The sequence below is a fragment of the Triturus cristatus genome, chromosome 1_1 (assembly GCF_964204655.1).
Source record: "Triturus cristatus chromosome 1_1, aTriCri1.1, whole genome shotgun sequence".
Taxonomy (NCBI): Eukaryota; Metazoa; Chordata; class Amphibia; order Caudata; family Salamandridae; genus Triturus; species Triturus cristatus.
The window spans coordinates 239,910,253-239,928,486 of NC_140579.1; the positions used below are offsets into that span (position 1 = coordinate 239,910,253).

The window sequence follows — 18,234 nt, forward strand, 5'->3', positions numbered from 1 at the left end:
ACCTCAACCGGTCCCTTACCCCATCCTAGGCATCCCTATGCATAATCAGAATCTGCAAGAGCATCAGCAGAATAATCAGACATTGGATATTGATTTCATCTATCAAAAGTATTAAGAGTAATTTGGTCCTTGTTCAACTGCTTCAAATCTGGTGCGAGCTCCTGTACCTCCCCTGTTTCCTGAATTCCCTGGGCGTCCTCTCATACTTCCCTCTTCCCCGCTGATACTGTTGACCTCGCAAAAGGGGGCTCTCAGAACGCCAATGCCCAGTCTCTTTACAATAAGCACACTGATCAGGGGACAAATTTGTTCGAGGGAGAGGAGGCACTCCAGGTGTATACATTGCGCGTCCGCCTCTTCCACCTCCCCTAAATGGTGGACCATATACTTGAGCCAACATAACTTTTGTTTTTAATTCTTTACCCTTCTTATCCTCCCTGCCTTTTGCTTCCTGTTCCGGTCGCTCATAATATTGGGCCATGGTCAAAAGGGAAACTAGGGAAGACGTGGTTCAAGAACTCTCGTTGACCTTTAAGCGACTAGCTATTTCCGGAAACATATTAACGACAAATTTATCGACAAACAAATGTTTACCCGTATCATCAGCCAATGACTGACCACTAAAATCATGGAATGTTTCCTCAAACCTTGAAAAGAAATCTGAAATTGACTCATCCTTTCTGTTTACAGGACGCTAACATAGTCCAATCTATTTTCTTAGGGGGTATGAGAGTTTTGAACTTAGTCACAATAGCTTTAAGAAGATCTAATATCTCCTTCTGAGGTTCCTGCGCAGGCCCCTTTTCCGCATCAATTTGTTCGAAATGTTCCCAGGTATCACCATATGCTACATTGTCATCTATTGTACATATTGTTCTCCACATATCAGGGGTCAAAATAAGCCCAAAGAACATTTCAATATCTGGCAAGGTCATAGTGCAGGAGCTAATGGCTCCTTCCACCTCCTCATAGAAGGCGGCAGGATTTTTCCGGGGGTCGGGCAAAGCAGCTTTAAGAGCCATCACATCAGCTCTACTCCAAGGATTGTAAACTCAATTATATATAAAATATCCCTTTGCATCATCCGAAGTAACACCATTATTGGTTCCCGCACCCTTCGGAGGAACATACAGGGGTGCAGCTTCATGCATAGGTTTTATAGCAACTGTACTACTAACAGGTGCAACCTCATCCACCAGAGCATCTACTTTTTGTGCTGGGGATTGAACTGTTTCTACACCTTTCTGTTCTCTAGCTAATTCTTGCTCCTTTCTTAAATGCAATGTTGCGGCTCATATTTTAACCACTCGTCTAATCATATCAGATAGGTTTGAAAAAGGAAAAGTCCCCTCTGTTAATCGTTTGTAATCAGTATTTAGATCAGCTGGCTCTAGTCCCAGAGAAATTTGTCTATAATCAAATATTACCTCCCAAACAAAATAAAATTGCTCTGTATTTTCCACTGTTGAACCATAGTTACAATGAGCGATGCAGCGTTAGACCGACGAGCCTCGTCCCTAGCAGCGGTTTTTAAATTTATCTTTTTCTGCTCTAGTCAAAGTAGAGCCAGTCTGTCGCCCATCTTGTTTATCTAGTTCTTTGTCATCTGAAGACAAATGCTCCAGTCATCCTGAGGTTTATGAAAGTATGGGATAAATAGGGCGCCTAATAGGGTACTGGCCATTTACCTCTAATCGACGTTCCCCATCTTCTTTTTCTATTTTGTTTCATCTTTTCTTTGTTTTTTGTTTAATTCTAGTGGTTTTTTAAAAAAAAAAATTTTTTTGATATATGGGTTTTCGTTGTTCTTTTGCTGCTATAACTTCTGATCTCTTCACTCTCGCTCGTACTTCTTTCTCCCACATACGCACACAAACAAACATATCCGGTCTATTTTTTTTCCAAATAAACACTACTCTACAAATTGAACCTTTTTAAAATCAAATGGGGCATTGTAGATCAGAATTTTTCTTTGTGTATTTGTTCCACAATGTACTGTACATTATGGATGAAATACCATATTTGTCTTTATTAGGTGTCCCCTCTGGGGGAGCCGGCTGACTTTTTTTTGTCTTTTGCAAACTTAATTTGGTACCACCAGAGCAGCACCACCACCTACGGAGTGTGTTGAGAACAGGCATGTTTCACCAAAAATGTGGACAATATTATCACTTCAAATACTTCAAAAAGGAGAAAAATCTCCACATTACCTGCCTTCAATTTTTGCAAAAAGTGAATGACAAATCCAAGCCAAAAGACCTAGTGCAGTTTCAGCGACCTTACCAAACAGAAGTCTCTAACTTCCACCTGCCGATCCCTGGTTGACCGAATGGTCACTGCAAAATTACGCCAAAGAAAACCCCAGTCGAGACCGGCACCACCTGGTGGGTCAAATCGGGAAAACCAGAAAAGTCACGTCGGCCTGCAAAGACAAAGGTCTCCTAGTGCAGTGCGCTTCCTCAGTGAAATTTTGATCTTCCGTCAAGACCAGTCCTTCGGGCGGCCACGTCTCCGATGGGGTCCCACGACTGGCACCAACTGTGGAAATGTACCTTTTTAGGGGTACACTGGTGCAGGGTCACCCTTTTGTCCACAGCTTCAGAGACCAACAAAATAGAGATCGGCACTGAAGTTGGAAATAAATAAGTTTATTAATCACTCATGAGTGGGACCACGTCCACACAACACTCTCAAGTGCTTACTGGAGATAGTACATTGAATTCACAGAACACAGGTCTTATATACAGGTTCTGTGCAGTGTAAGCATGTGGACAGAAAAAGGAAGAACACGTTTTAGAAATAGTTATCAGCAAACAAGGACAGATGAAAAACCACATGGTCAGCAAAGTGGGAGGGGGAGCAGAAATGCTTATGGCAGCAGTAAATGATGGACAGTTAACATCTATGACCAGGTACACTGGCAACTACAAGCACGTACATTGCTTTTAGCTGAGTCAGGAAGTCAACTAAAATAGATAGCACAAGCAGAAAATGACGAGCAGCAGAGGACGGGAGAATTAAGAAGGAAACTTAAATGGACACCACAACCAAAATAGCTGTCGCTTATGCAAAGTAAAATGTTACACGTTTTCCACAACTTGTCAAGATAGGGGAAGTGAGAAGCTCAGACCTTCAAAGGTGTGCTGTAACTACCACCATCACTTTCGTGAACACCCGAGGAGCGCTGGTAAGACCAAAGGAGGAACACAGTGAACTGAAAATGCTCCCTTACCACCACAAACTGCAGACAACACTGATGGGCCTGCGGGATGGGTATATGGAAATAGGAACCCTTTCGGCCCAACGTGATAATCCAGGCTCCAGGATCAAGGGCAGCCAAGACCTGGGTAAGTGTGAGCATCTGGACTTTCCCCTTCTGAAGGAAGGCGTTAAGAGGGTGCAGGTCTAAAATAGGATATCCTTCTTTGGCAGCAGAAAGTAGTAGGAATAAAGACCACAACCCACTCCTGGTGCCAGCGCCCTCTCCATGACTTAAAGGACCTTCACTTCCTTCCGTAAGACAGACAGATGGTCCTCTGTCAGTTGCTCTCAGTACGGTGGAAGGTGCGGTGGAGTGGCAGTGAAAGATAAAGTGTACCCCTTACGGATTATCTGCAGGACCCACCTGTCTCGCATGATGGTCTGCCACCCCGGCAACAACCATTGCATTCTGCCTCAAACAGGGTGGCTGTGCTCCACAAGGGATCAATAAAGGGGTTTGGCAGGTGGGTCGGCATGAATGGAGGAATTGAGAGGACTGATCTGGGCACTGGCCTTGACCATGGGGGGCAGGAGCTGAAGCCACGGAACTGCTGTGGAATGAGATACCTCTGCTGAAACCCCGAAAAGAATGGAGGGACTGATACGGCTGGCAAGGCTGGGCCAATAAGCCCAGAGAGCATGCTGTGGCTCTGCTCTGTCTGAACCATTCTAGACTGGAATCAGCTTTGTCCCAAACATGCAGTCCGATCAACAGGCAAGACCATATAGGACGATTAGACATCGTTTGAGAAAATGGTTGATCACAGCAAGGTGTGGCAGCTAATGACAACGCTGGTGCCAATGGCTCGCCTGGTGGAATCAGTGATGTTCAAGCCATAACAAATTGTAAATTTGGCTGCATCACAACCGTCTTATATGGCTTCGACGATGCAAGGTCATAAGTCATCTGGGAGGACTTGAGCCACTGAATCCCAAAGAGCGTGAGAATAGCAGTCCAGGAGGCATCTGGCATTCACAGATCTGACGGCAAAGCTGGCGTAAGAAAATACCCTCATCCCAAAGGTCTCCAATTCATTTGGACTCCCAATCGGTGAGAGTATTGTAAAGGTATTCGCCTTTGCCAAACTTGTAGACACCTGCACCACCAAGCTTTCAGGGGAGAGGTGCAGAGATAAAAATGCAGGGTCGCCCAGGGCAACTGTCCAGGGGACCAGAGCATGGTTTGGCCAAAAACCCCAAAAGTGTATTTGTAACGGCTTCATTGAAGGTAGATATTTGCCCTGGCTAGAGCTCTACTGCTCCGAAACTGGTTTTAACCTTAAGGTGGGAGCTGGAGGTCAAGAACTTCAGCCGCCCAATGCATGACCATGCCATAAGAGACGTTCTCTCCATTGGCAGGACCAACGGCTGAGAGGAGGCTTGACTCAAAGAAACTATCATGGCCATTGGCTATTGGAAGGTTATTATACCCATTTTCCTTGTGGTAAGGTCACCTGCATCATAATCATGGTCCAAATACCTGCCAAATAAAGATTGCAACATTTGTGTCCTTCCTTGTTGGGGTGGAAAGTCAGGTGAAGAAGGCAGCACCTTGATGGAAGCCATGCGCAGCCTCGTCCTAACTGTGCAGGTTCAGAGCAGCGAGCACAATGGGCACATCATCCTATGCGGTCAATGGAGCAGGCATCGGCGTAGATGCTCCAGGTACAGGCATGGAGTGTGGTACCAGAGTGAGGTGCCAAAGTCATAATGGGAGCCAGAGGAGGCCCAGTGGTGGATTCGGAGTGTCCAACTGTTGCAGAGGATGAACCTGCCAGCTGTAGCTCAGAAGGAGGGACGGGCAGCTTGGCTCCTTAGGGCTCAAAGGCACACTAGAGGGAGTCCAAGGATCTGATGAGTTGGAGCATGACTTCGCGGAACTGTTCAATCTGCCTTAGTGTCAAAGGTGACCCCGGAAACTCGGGTTGTGCTGGGACAAGTTGCAGGATAGGCTCGGACACCAATAAACAATGGGAGAGGGAGATCGAGTGACATGGCTATGCCCAGGCGCCTTGTCAAGAGTGTGTGAGTAGAGGAAAGGGGCGGAGTCCCACTTGGATTTTTTGTGTTTTTTTTTTTACTTACCCGAAGACTTGGAGATGACATCAACCGACCTCAGGAACGACTTCGGGACAGGTATCGACCTTCAACTAGGACCGGTCTCATCGCAGGGAGTTCTGGTGTTTGGCGACATATAGTAAAACCTCGGTCTCCTATGGCCTTCGGGTTCATCGAAGTTACTGCAGACCTTAGTATCGTGGCTCAACCCCAGGCACCACAGGCATACCTGATAACGATCAGTCACAGACATCTGTTTGCGACAGTCCTGTTTTGGAAGGAGACATTTCCCCTTGCACAGTGGATTTTCTACATTTTATGATGGAATCTTCTCTGAGAGATGAAAGGTAGCTCTGGATCAGAGTCTGGTGTCATGGAAAGAAGCAACTGATGTCAGCCCACGGAGTGCCATCTGGATAGGGCCTGCATGTCATTTCCGGAGCAGAACAGCATGAGTGCAGAGCCACTTGGAGCAACCTACAAGTGTATAAAAGTACTGCTCAAATCCAGTTTGACGCTTGGGGAATATTCAAAAGATGAGGGACCTATGGTCAGAAATCTCTATAAAAAAAATAACACTTTTGCATCATCTAATTGAAAGGAATCTAATTGTATTATTTGGTTAAAATATTCTCTCTCTCAATTTATGACTTCCAATATATCACATTCCGGTCCTCTTAGTTTAGGTGAAAAACAATAATGTTCCCCATTCACAAAACAATATTTTGTTTAGGTAACTCAAACTCTTTAAGTTGGACCTTCTTACCTTGACGCTGAAGCCTCAACTTCTCTGATCTCTCCGACTCCAATTACGATTCCTTTATACTGCGTCACTACACCTGTGGGAGAAAGAGAAGTTATGGATAAGTTAAAGAAAGTAGTAGCATTTAAACTAAAGAACTAACTGTACTCCGTGAAGGTGAGAGCAGCCTGGAAAGTCCCAAGAAATGTCCGAGGATGGGGACATTGTGCTTTAGTGACACTTGTCATATACAGTGCTTGGAAAAGGCACAAGTGGGACTGAAGTACTCTATAAAAAAAAAGTTTAAGTAGTTAACACAGCTGGGAGTGGACCTCTCATCGGGGAACTTTGCTTCTGTCCTTGTACACTCCTTCCTGCTCCCATCTTGCCTTACATTCCCTGCTGATCGCCTGGACTGTATGCTTTCCTCTATTATCTCCTTACTGCACACTTCCTGCTACCCCTCCATACTGTGCATTACCTCTTGCCCTATCCCTGCTCAGCTTTCCTTACTACTCCCTCCCATATGTTCTCCTGCTCCTCTCTCGGCGGTTCATTTCTCGCTACTCTCTTCCCGCAGCACAACTCTTCATGATTCTACTCTTGCTTTACATACTTTCCTGTACCCTTCATGCAGTACACTTTCTGCAGCTTCTTCCTTGCTTTACATTTCTTTCCGCCCCTTACTGCAGACATAACATTCTTTCCTGCTCTTCCTGACTGCTCTCCAAGTTACCCTACTCCTTTCCCAGTAATCTGTGCACCTGCTGCTGCCCCTTTCAGAGGCACATTTCACTCCTGAATATTCCCTTCGATCTCACTGTACATTCCCTATTGGCCCTCTTACTACCAACCAATCTTTGCTGCCTTGAGACTATTGCACATTCGATCCTGATTCCACCACCCATGCTGTACATTCCTTGCATCGCCCTATGAGCGGTACATTCCAGCTACTCCTCACCCTGTTGAAAATTCCTTCCCAGATACTCCATCAGACTGTTCCATCATTGTGAGAAGTTGGCCTGGCATATGCTGGTCACTAGTTATAGTTGAGAAAATTCGATTTTCGATCGTGATCGAATCGACCGGCCATTTTGTGCTCCACCGCCATTTTGTGTTGCCCTCACTCAGGCAGCACGGCGAACAAAGTCTATTCTGCTTTTCCTGCAGCATCGTGTCGAAATAAGCCTTCTGCCTCCATTTACAAAGCTGGTGTTAGGACTGGCCGAGTACACTAATCCCTGTCTGGTTTTTCTAATCCCCGTCTCAACTATCTGTTGGTTCACACTATTCTCTTCTGACTTTATCTTATCGTCTGGCCTTCGCTGTCCTCTGCTAGTATTCTCTCGTTTCACCACTGTCCTCCAAAACACACAAACGTATCTCACCATCTGCGAGTTGGTTACAAACCTGTTAATGAATTAGTTCGTGGGAGGGGTGACAAACACAGTCGGAGGAGAGGCTTCTTCGAGTTACCTGATACTTTATTTTCAAACCTTTTCTATTGGTTCTGTTCTCCAACCTTTCTTATTGGCTCTTTCTTGTATGTTTTGGGTGTGTTTTTGGTTAATGTATATTTCACATATGTACTATATAAGATTGTGCGCCACGGAGTGAAGTGGCAGTCTCCTGAGAACCTACCTCGTGTACTTCTGGGATAACTGTACTAGCTGCAGCTAATAAATCCTGTTGGAAACAGCCCCACTCCCACTCCGCAGGGTGGTGGTGGACCTTCCCAACACAATGGGGTAGCTTGGCTCGAGTGGTCAGGAAACAGGCGCAGTGCTAAGCATACAATATACCCATACAATAACCATGCGTGCATCCGTTCCAAAAACGACTCTACACCGTAAAAATTATGAAAATATTCTTTCTTTATCTTTTTCTCTTAGTTGCTGATTGGAAAAATAAATAAGTCAATCACAATATACAATTTTAAATAGTGCAGGTCAAATAAATATCGGCTGTTTGATGAAATAAATAGGGGTGATCATAAATAACAGGGCATAAATACAAGTGCAATATATACAGACAATTAAATACTTTGAGGCAATAAATACTGTATCAATAAATATTGTACACCAACAAGTCCTGTGGACCTATAAATATAGTGCAGCAATAAATAGGTAAAAATTCAATAAATACAGTATCCCCAATAAATAATTAAAAGTATACAGCAACCCTCATATAATCAGATGACACTTCAATTCTTATGGGCTGATTTGGCCCAGGCACAGCTTGTAGGGTTGTGGAAGGCTGGAGGGGGGCTACTCCCTGGCTGAGACAAGGCTGAGGCCTAAACTGAGGTAGATCAAAGGGGGGAATACCAGTGCCCTGGCTTTCTCTCTCCACACAACCTCTCTAAGTTAGTCCCAGTTCACCCCAGGCACAGTCAGGTTGGTTTCAGCACCTCCCTAGCCCCTTAGAGCAGTCTCTCAGGTCTCCGCAGGGCCTTAGGCGCCCTCTACTCCACTTACTGCCCTTTTCTGATGTTCCGACGCCGCTGGAGTCGTGTCGACGCCGTGAGGCGGTTCCGGTTCGGTCTCGGCGGCCTCGGCACAATGTCAGTTCTTTGACGACGCCGGTAGGCGGTTCCGGTCCGATGTCGGCGGCCTCGGTTCGATCTCTACCTCCGATTCGACGACGTCGGGCAGTCTCTTCACGATGTCGACTTCGGGCGGCTCCGGTCCGATGGCGCTCTCGACTCCGATGACGTCGGCCGGCCTGGCCTCGATGTCGACTTCCGGCGACTCCGGGGTGCGATCCTCACCCCCGACCTCCGGTGCTCCTCCTCTCAGGTTCCGGGCGACTCCGGAGTGCGATCCTCACTCCCGACCTCCGGTTCACCTCTACCTCGGTCTCCGACGACTCCGGAGGGCGGACTTCACTCCTCCGATGACGCCGCTCGCTCGACCTCGGTTCACTTCCTCCTCGACCTCTGGTATTCCTCTCGACCCCCGTCGGCGCCCTCTCACGACCTCAGGCGGCTCCGGGTACGACGTCTGCTACTTCAGTCAGCGCCGCTTCTCCACCTCGGGCTCCAGGTCTTCAGGCTACTCGACACCGGACTCCAGGGAAACCAGTTCTCAGGTCAGAATCTTGCTGTTTTCTTGGTTCTAAGGCCTGTTCCTGCTGTCCAGGTCCTTAGGATGGTTTTCTTCTGTCTTCTTCCCACACAGGGCTATAGGCTGGGATCCATCAGTAGGGACAAGTATCAAGGGTGGGTTTATGGACCCCACTCCAGGCACAAGTTTCCACCCCTGCTGCTTCACTCCTTCCTCCTTCACTGTTGTGCTCCTCTCTCTTCACCAGTCAGGTGCCAACTGCCAGCTCCAACTGCCAACTGCCTCTCTTATCCTCCCAACATTCTAAACCGCCTCCAACGGTCACAGGGTTCTGGAAGCTCCTGGAATGTTCTGGAAGGTGCTGGTAGGTTCCAGTGGATGCTGGTGATGTCACAGGTGGCCACCATTTTGTGCTCCAGGCCCTCAGACAGAAGTTTCAGGGGTAGCTAAAATGGTTCCCTGAATCTGTAGCAACACGAAAAAGTCTGGTGGTTCCCAAAAAGGAAAAATTCAAACAGGGTTTGAGGCAAAAGTGGGACAAAATAAATAATGATGAGGAGGGACCACCCAAAGGGCTGACAGGTCTAACACGCGTCCCCCCCAGCTGAAAGTGGGGAGAGCTACCCAACCCCTTGGGAGTTCTCATCACTAAGGCGGAAATACCTTGAGAGACCGTCTGCATTGGCGTGGTCCACTCCAGGCCGATGTTCCACCTGAAAGTCCATCCCCTGTAGGGAAATAGACCACCTCAACAACTTGGGATTCTCCCCCTTCATTTGCATCAGCCAACGAAGGGGTCTGTGGTCGGTCTGAACTAGGAAGTGCGAGCCAAACAGGTATGGCCGCAACTTCTTCAGAGCCCATACCACTGCAAAGGCTTCACGCTCTATTGCACTCCACTTCTGTTCCCTGGGAAGTAGTCTCCGGGATAGGAAGACCACGGGTTGATCCAGACCCTCTTCGTTGAGTTGCGATAACACTGCCCCAATGCCATGTTCTGATGCATCTGTCTGGACAATGAACTTCTTGGAAAAGTCTGGGGCCCTTAAGACCGGGGCCTCGCACATGGCTTTCTTCAATTTCTCAAAGGCTTGCTGACAAGCCTCCGTCCAGACTACCCGTCGAGGTTGTTTCTTGGACGTGAGCTCCGTGAGAGGGGCTACGATGGTACCGTACCCCTTCACGAAGCGGCGATAGTATCCCGTGAGGCCCAAAAATGCTCGGACCTCAGTCTGTGTCTTGGGGGGTTCCCAGGCCATGATGGCCTCGATCTTCGCCTGGAGGGGTTGCACCGTTCCCCTACCCACCAAGTGTCCAAGGTACACTACCGACCCCTGCCCGATCTGGCACTTGCTGGCCTTGATCGTCAATCCAGCTTGTCTCAGGGCCTGGAGAACAGCTTGCAGGTGACGCAAGTGATCCTCCCAGCTGTTACTGAAGACGGCTATGTCATCCAGATAAGCAGCAGAGAAACTCTCCATTCCGGTGAGGATCTGGTTTACCAGGCGCTGAAACGTGGCAGGTGCGTTCTTGAGCCCAAAGGGCATCACACAGAACTGGTAGTGGCCATTGGGCGTGGAGAAGGCTGACCTTTCCCTTGCTCCATCAGTCAACGAGATCTGCCAGTACCCTGAAGTAAGGTCAAAGGTACTTAGATATTGGGCAGCTCCCAGCCGGTCAATCAATTCATCCGCCCTAGGGATCGGATGAGCATCAGTTTTTGTCACTGAATTCAGTCCCCGGTAGTCCACACAGAACCTCAGTTCTGGTTGGGCACCCGGTGGTGCAGCTTTCGGTACTAACACCACCGGACTAGACCAGGGGCTGCTAGAAGGTTCAATCACTCCTAGCTCCAGCATCTTAGTGACTTCACTATGAATGCTGGCCTTCACCTTGTCTGACATCCGGTAGATCTTGGACTTCACAGGTGGGCTGTCGCCTGTGTCCACGTCATGGACGCACAGGTGAGTCCTACCCGGGACAAGGGAGAACAACGCAGAGTACTGCCCCAGGGCCTGGCGACAGTCCTCCTGCTGTTCAGGAGTTAGAGATGGGGAGAGAATCACTCCCTCCACCGACCCATCCTTTTCCTGAGACGCAAACAAATCAGGGAGAGGCTCGCTTTCCACGTCCTCTCCTCCGTCAGTCACCATCATCAAGATGACTTCGGGCCTCTCGTGGTGGGGTTTGAGGCGGTTGGCATGCAGCACCCGCAGGGGCTGACGAGGGGTCTTCAGGTCCACCAAGTAGGTAGCCTTACCCTTCTTCTCCAACACCTCAAAGGGTCCTGACCAGCGATCCTGGAGGGCGCTAAGCTCTCCCGGTTCGATCACCCACACCTTCTGGCCAGGCTCCAACTCCACCGGGTGAGCGTTGTGGTCATACCACGCCTTCATTACTGCTTGGCTGGCTTCCAAGTTGTCAGAAGCTTGCTTCCACAACTTAGCCATTTGGCTCCGGAAGGCCAGCATGTAGCTCACCACATCCTGGGGGAGCTTTCTGGGAGTTCTTTCCCATCCGTCTCTCACCAGGTTAAGAGGTCCACGTACAGGGTGCCCATACAGAAGCTCGAAGGGGCTGAAGCCCACTCCCTTCTGTGGCACTTCCCTGTAGGAAAAAAGTAAACAGGGTAGGAGGACGTCCCATTTCCTCCGCAGGCTTTCAGGCAGACTTCTGATCATGCCTTTTAAGGTTTTGTTAAACCTTTCCACTAGACCATTGGTCTGGGGGTGGTAAGGAGTTGTGAACCGGTAGGTCACTCCACACTCCTTCCACATTGCCCGCATATATGCTGACATGAAGTTGGTCCCCCTGTCGGACACAACTTCCTTGGGAAAACCCCCTCGGGTAAAGATTCCCATCAGGGCCCTAGCCACAACAGGTGCTGTTATGGTCCTCAGAGGTATTGCCTCTGGGTACCGTGTGGCATGATCCACCAGAACCAGGATAAACCTGTGACCAGCTGTAGTTGGTGGATCTAATGGACCCACAATGTCGATGCCCACCCTTTCAAAGGGGGTGCTAACGACAGGAAGTGGTTCCAGGGGAGCTTTCAGCTTCACCCCTGTTTTCCCACTGGCTTGGCAAGACACACATGTCCGGCAGTAGGTATCGGACGACACTTTCATCTGAGGCCAATAAAAGTGTGGGACAAGACGGGCGAAGGTCTTGTCTTGCCCCAGGTGTCCTGCCAAGGGGATCTCGTGAGCCAACTCTAAAAGGAAGGCTCGATAACGTTGAGGAACTACCAAGGCTCGTGACGATCCATGTAGGGGTGCCTTGGGTTCACTGTAGAGGAGGCCATCCTCCCAGTAAACACTGTAGTTCCCTTCAACGTTCCCTGCTGCCTGGGCTTCGGCCTGTCGCCTCAGCCCCTCAAGGGTAGGGCACTCCCTCTGGCCCTGGCAGAATTCCTCCCTGGACGGGCCTCCCTCCACGTGCCACTCGGCCGGGATGGGTAAGTCCTCCAGGTTGGTAACATCCCCCTCCGCAGACTCCTGGCCCACCACCTCCGGTGGCCTATCCGTCCTACGGGGTGGAGACGCCGAGGCAGGCTCCTCCTGTCCTCGGTTCTTCCCTTGACTTGCAGCTGGCTGGGCCTTTGTTCCAGGCTCCAGCCGGAATGAACTCCCTCTTCGGGTAGTCGCGGACCTTGTGCTAACACAGGCCCAGTCAGGTGTACCCAGCATCTCGGTATGAGTCCGGTATTCCACCTCCTTCCAAGCGTTGTGCTCCATGTCATTGCCCAGCAGACAATCGACTGGCACGGCAGGGCTTACGGCAACTCGAAGTGAACCTGCAACCCCCCCCCATTCAAAGGGAACCTCGGCCACTGGATAGTGACCTGTTCTGCCGTCAGCCATCGCGGCTGGGTGGAGTACATCGGGAATTACCTGCTCTGGAGACACCAGCTGGCTACGCACCATAGTCATACTGGCTCCTGTGTCTCTCAGAGCCTCCCCTCTTTGGCCGTTGATGGTGATCCACTGCCCATACTTTGCGGTATTTGCGGGCACCTGGATCTTAGGAACCATCTCCCGTTCTCCCAGGGACACTAAAGTGACACCCGCCCACTCCCTTCCCTTAGTTAAGGGCATCTCCTCCCCGAGCACTACACTAGCTACTCCGGGGGGCTTTCCTCCAGTGGGAGGGGGTGATCGTTTCTGACACTTCGGATCTCCTTTATAGTGTCCAACGCCACCGCACTCGTAGCAATGGACAACCCTTGGCTGCTGACTCTGGCCAGGATTAGGGTTTCTGGGTGGGTTAGCCTTAGAGGTGAATCCTGTTCCCTTCCCTTCCCTTGGAAGTTATTTTGGGGGCCTTTGGAGAACTCCTTTTTCTTTTCCCCTCCTTCTTTCTTCTGGGGGGCGCCCTGTCCGGCCTTTTGAGTATCCCCTCCAGTCCCCCTTGTGGACACCCGGGTACTAGCCCAAATGTCCGCCTCCTCAGCAAGCTTCCGGGGGCTGGTCAGCTTGCTATCCACCAGGTGTTGCCGCAGTTCAGGGAAACATTTCTCGAGTAGGTGTTCCTTCAGTACTAGGTCAAACAGCTCCTCGTAGTTCCTTACTTCACTGCCCTGAATCCAACCTTCCAGTGCCTTCTTTGCATAGTCCAGGAAGTCCACCCAATTCTGTGTGCCCAGCTTGTGACTACCCCTGAACTTCTGTCTGTACTTTTCAGGTGTTAGTCCAAACTTTCTGATGAGCGCCAGTTTCATGGTGGGGTAGTGGGTCTGCTCATCCTCTTCGAGGGCCAATAAAGCATCCCTACCAGCTGGAGGCATGTACCTATACAATCCTCCTCCCCAATACTTCACTGGAACCCCATGGGCCCTCAACGAGACCTCATAGGCTGCTAGCCACTTGGCGATGTCATCACCCACCCCATAGCTAGCTACTATGTCCTTTGGCAGGTAAGGTTTGGGTTCCCTGGTGGACTCTTGGATTTGGCTGCCACCATTAGGAACAGTTGGTGCCCCAATTCTTAGGATCTGAAGCTCTATCTCTTTCAGTCTTATCTCATGAGCCATCCTCTCTTTCTCCGTCTCATGAGCCAACCTCTGTTCCTCCTTCTCCTTCTCCAGCTTTGCTAAATCCCATGTGAGCTGTCTTTTCTCTCTCCGATCTGCTAACTCCACGCTGGATAAGCCCCCGCTAGAGACAGTGCTGCCCTTCCTAGAAAGTGTCCTGGGCCCTGCTGACAGGTTCCCCACCTCCGGTTGGTACATCTCAGCCCCCTCGGGGTCAGGCTCTCCATCCCTGTCTTCCTCCTCAGCCTTGCTTTCTCGGCGTGCCTCCCCCCAAGCCCTTAAGCTGGTTTGGAGTGCACCCTTCTTTGCTCCTGGGGGACAGTACACCCCCTCCCGCTGGCAAAACTCCCTGAGTTGGGCCACAGTGTACGTTTCTAAATCTTCCAGTACAAACTCCATCTTGCCCACTCAGGTTAGAGGTCAGGTTTTGTGCAGTAACAATGCAGGGGGGTACCTTTAGTAATACCTCCTCCCACCACCAGAGTAAATTTGGAAAAAACAAAAACCCACAATTTGGAAGGCCGCTGTGAGAAAACTCCCGGTGTAGGCCTATGGACTACCCACAGTTATTGTTGAGTATATGTAGGCACAGCTCTATCCCACCACTGAGCACCAATTTATGTTGGAAACAGCCCCACTCCCACTCCGCAGGGTGGTGGTGGACCTTCCCAACACAATGGGGTAGCTTGGCTCGAGTGGTCAGGAAACAGGCGCAGTGCTAAGCATACAATATACCCATACAATAACCATGCGTGCATCCGTTCCAAAAACGACTCTACACCGTAAAAATTATGAAAATATTCTTTCTTTATCTTTTTCTCTTAGTTGCTGATTGGAAAAATAAATAAGTCAATCACAATATACAATTTTAAATAGTGCAGGTCAAATAAATATCGGCTGTTTGATGAAATAAATAGGGGTGATCATAAATAACAGGGCATAAATACAAGTGCAATATATACAGACAATTAAATACTTTGAGGCAATAAATACTGTATCAATAAATATTGTACACCAACAAGTCCTGTGGACCTATAAATATAGTGCAGCAATAAATAGGTAAAAATTCAATAAATACAGTATCCCCAATAAATAATTAAAAGTATACAGCAACCCTCATATAATCAGATGACACTTCAATTCTTATGGGCTGATTTGGCCCAGGCACAGCTTGTAGGGTTGTGGAAGGCTGGAGGGGGGCTACTCCCTGGCTGAGACAAGGCTGAGGCCTAAACTGAGGTAGATCAAAGGGGGGAATACCAGTGCCCTGGCTTTCTCTCTCCACACAACCTCTCTAAGTTAGTCCCAGTTCACCCCAGGCACAGTCAGGTTGGTTTCAGCACCTCCCTAGCCCCTTAGAGCAGTCTCTCAGGTCTCCGCAGGGCCTTAGGCGCCCTCTACTCCACTTACTGCCCTTTTCTGATGTTCCGACGCCGCTGGAGTCGTGTCGACGCCGTGAGGCGGTTCCGGTTCGGTCTCGGCGGCCTCGGCACAATGTCAGTTCTTTGACGACGCCGGTAGGCGGTTCCGGTCCGATGTCGGCGGCCTCGGTTCGATCTCTACCTCCGATTCGACGACGTCGGGCAGTCTCTTCACGATGTCGACTTCGGGCGGCTCCGGTCCGATGGCGCTCTCGACTCCGATGACGTCGGCCGGCCTGGCCTCGATGTCGACTTCCGGCGACTCCGGGGTGCGATCCTCACCCCCGACCTCCGGTGCTCCTCCTCTCAGGTTCCGGGCGACTCCGGAGTGCGATCCTCACTCCCGACCTCCGGTTCACCTCTACCTCGGTCTCCGACGACTCCGGAGGGCGGACTTCACTCCTCCGATGACGCCGCTCGCTCGACCTCGGTTCACTTCCTCCTCGACCTCTGGTATTCCTCTCGACCCCCGTCGGCGCCCTCTCACGACCTCAGGCGGCTCCGGGTACGACGTCTGCTACTTCAGTCAGCGCCGCTTCTCCACCTCGGGCTCCAGGTCTTCAGGCTACTCGACACCGGACTCCAGGGAAACCAGTTCTCAGGTCAGAATCTTGCTGTTTTCTTGGTTCTAAGGCCTGTTCCTGCTGTCCAGGTCCTTAGGATGGTTTTCTTCTGTCTTCTTCCCACACAGGGCTATAGGCTGGGATCCATCAGTAGGGACAAGTATCAAGGGTGGGTTTATGGACCCCACTCCAGGCACAAGTTTCCACCCCTGCTGCTTCACTCCTTCCTCCTTCACTGTTGTGCTCCTCTCTCTTCACCAGTCAGGTGCCAACTGCCAGCTCCAACTGCCAACTGCCTCTCTTATCCTCCCAACATTCTAAACCGCCTCCAACGGTCACAGGGTTCTGGAAGCTCCTGGAATGTTCTGGAAGGTGCTGGTAGGTTCCAGTGGATGCTGGTGATGTCACAGGTGGCCACCATTTTGTGCTCCAGGCCCTCAGACAGAAGTTTCAGGGGTAGCTAAAATGGTTCCCTGAATCTGTAGCAACACGAAAAAGTCTGGTGGTTCCCAAAAAGGAAAAATTCAAACAGGGTTTGAGGCAAAAGTGGGACAAAATAAATAATGATGAGGAGGGACCACCCAAAGGGCTGACAGGTCTAACAAATCCGATCTTTTAACGCCTGACAGAGTGTCCCGTGTCTCTGTGTAGCTGAGCAGGTGAACCCCGGAGATTAAGGCGTACCCTGCGCCGCCAGGCCCATAAGGTTCTGGTTCTTCAACGTGGCCACCTTGCACCAATCCAATTCGACTGTTATGGTAGATAGGTTTAAGACAACATTTTAAAGAAAGCTATCCTCGTGGTAGCTATGGAGAGCAGCCTTCAGGCTAAGTCTCAGAGGAATGTAAAGCAGCTTGTTTTACCTTATAATCTCTTGAATTACCAAATGAAAGGACACCACACAGGTATATATATCAAATATATATGTATTTATTTCTAGACACACTCTACTAATCTCTTTATGAGATTAGAAGCCAGGAACACATTCAAATATCAACGTTTCACAATAAGCTAAGCACAAATATGGCTGGGGCCCTAGGGTGTACCAGACCATATACTAAAAAAGAGGTTTAGGAAAGTCGACTTGCAAGGGGACAAGGCCTAGGGCCTGTAGAATTGCTGGGGCTTCACTAATCCACCCAAGGCAGGTAAGTAAAAGACCCACAGGAGACGCGTGCAGTGTGAGAACACAGCCGCGGGTTCCCTATTGATTACAATGGAGCAAGTCGCGGTTGGATTGTTAAAGTTTTAAGGTACTTCGAGGAAATCCACAAGCAAGCCACTTACAAGGTAAGTCATTCGAGGGCCAACACACACTAGGGCACCGGAGTACACAAGTTACCTCACCCAGGGAAGCCGGGTGCATAGGTGTCTTTTAGTGTCGGGTCACGTCGCTGTTTTCTATGGAAGCCAAAGAAGATTTGCTGCTTGCGAAGACTGAAGAAGTGTCCTGTGGATTCCAAGGCTGGATTCAAGGTGAAGATGACCTGAAAGCAGAAGGGACAGTGTTCACAATCACTTGCCAGTGACCCGGGGCCAGGGAGATGGATGCCCACGGAAGTCGGGTGATTTCAGGTGATCAAGGGTATTTTGACTCTTCCACCACGAGGACCAGAAGGCGTCGACGACTACCAGGAGCTGAATTCGGAGTGCCCCACGAAGTCTGCAGCTTACTGAGGTGTCGGCAACCGGATTGGAGCCAACAAGCCTTGGCAACAGCAAGTCTCGTGGAATTCAAGACAAGTCAGCGGTGCAGACCAGCAAGGTCTGAGGGACTCACCCAGCGAGGGTAAGTCAGGGCAGGACTGGAGCAACCAGGGGAGCCCTTTGGTTTGATGAAGTCTTCAGGGGACCCACAAGCCAGCCAGCAAGGGATCGCGAAGACGCCACGTGAGGATTCGCTTCACAGGAGCCCACGGTCACTCGGGACGAGGTAGGCCTCGGATTTTCGGTGGAAATCCTACTGGAGGCTTGGACCATACGGGGTCCAATGCACAAGTTCGTAGAACGTTGTGAAGGGGTTGCTCTCGACAAAAGTGAATGGTACCCGGGTATTGCTGTTCCTCGTCACTCGTGGGGTCCACTCGCCTCA

At 49.9% G+C, this 18,234-nt stretch overlaps 1 protein-coding gene across 2 annotated transcripts in view; it reads right to left on the reverse strand.

Annotated features, from left to right (window-relative positions):
* The window catches only part of NFASC (neurofascin), a 1,241,670-nt gene that overhangs the window by 927,403 nt on the left and 296,033 nt on the right, over positions 1–18,234 (reverse strand). For both annotated transcript variants that reach the window (XM_085627649.1, XM_085627634.1), the window contains exon 3: positions 6,086–6,158. The gene's annotated coding sequence lies outside the window, so the exon portion shown is untranslated. The remainder of the gene's footprint in view (positions 1–6,085; positions 6,159–18,234) is intronic.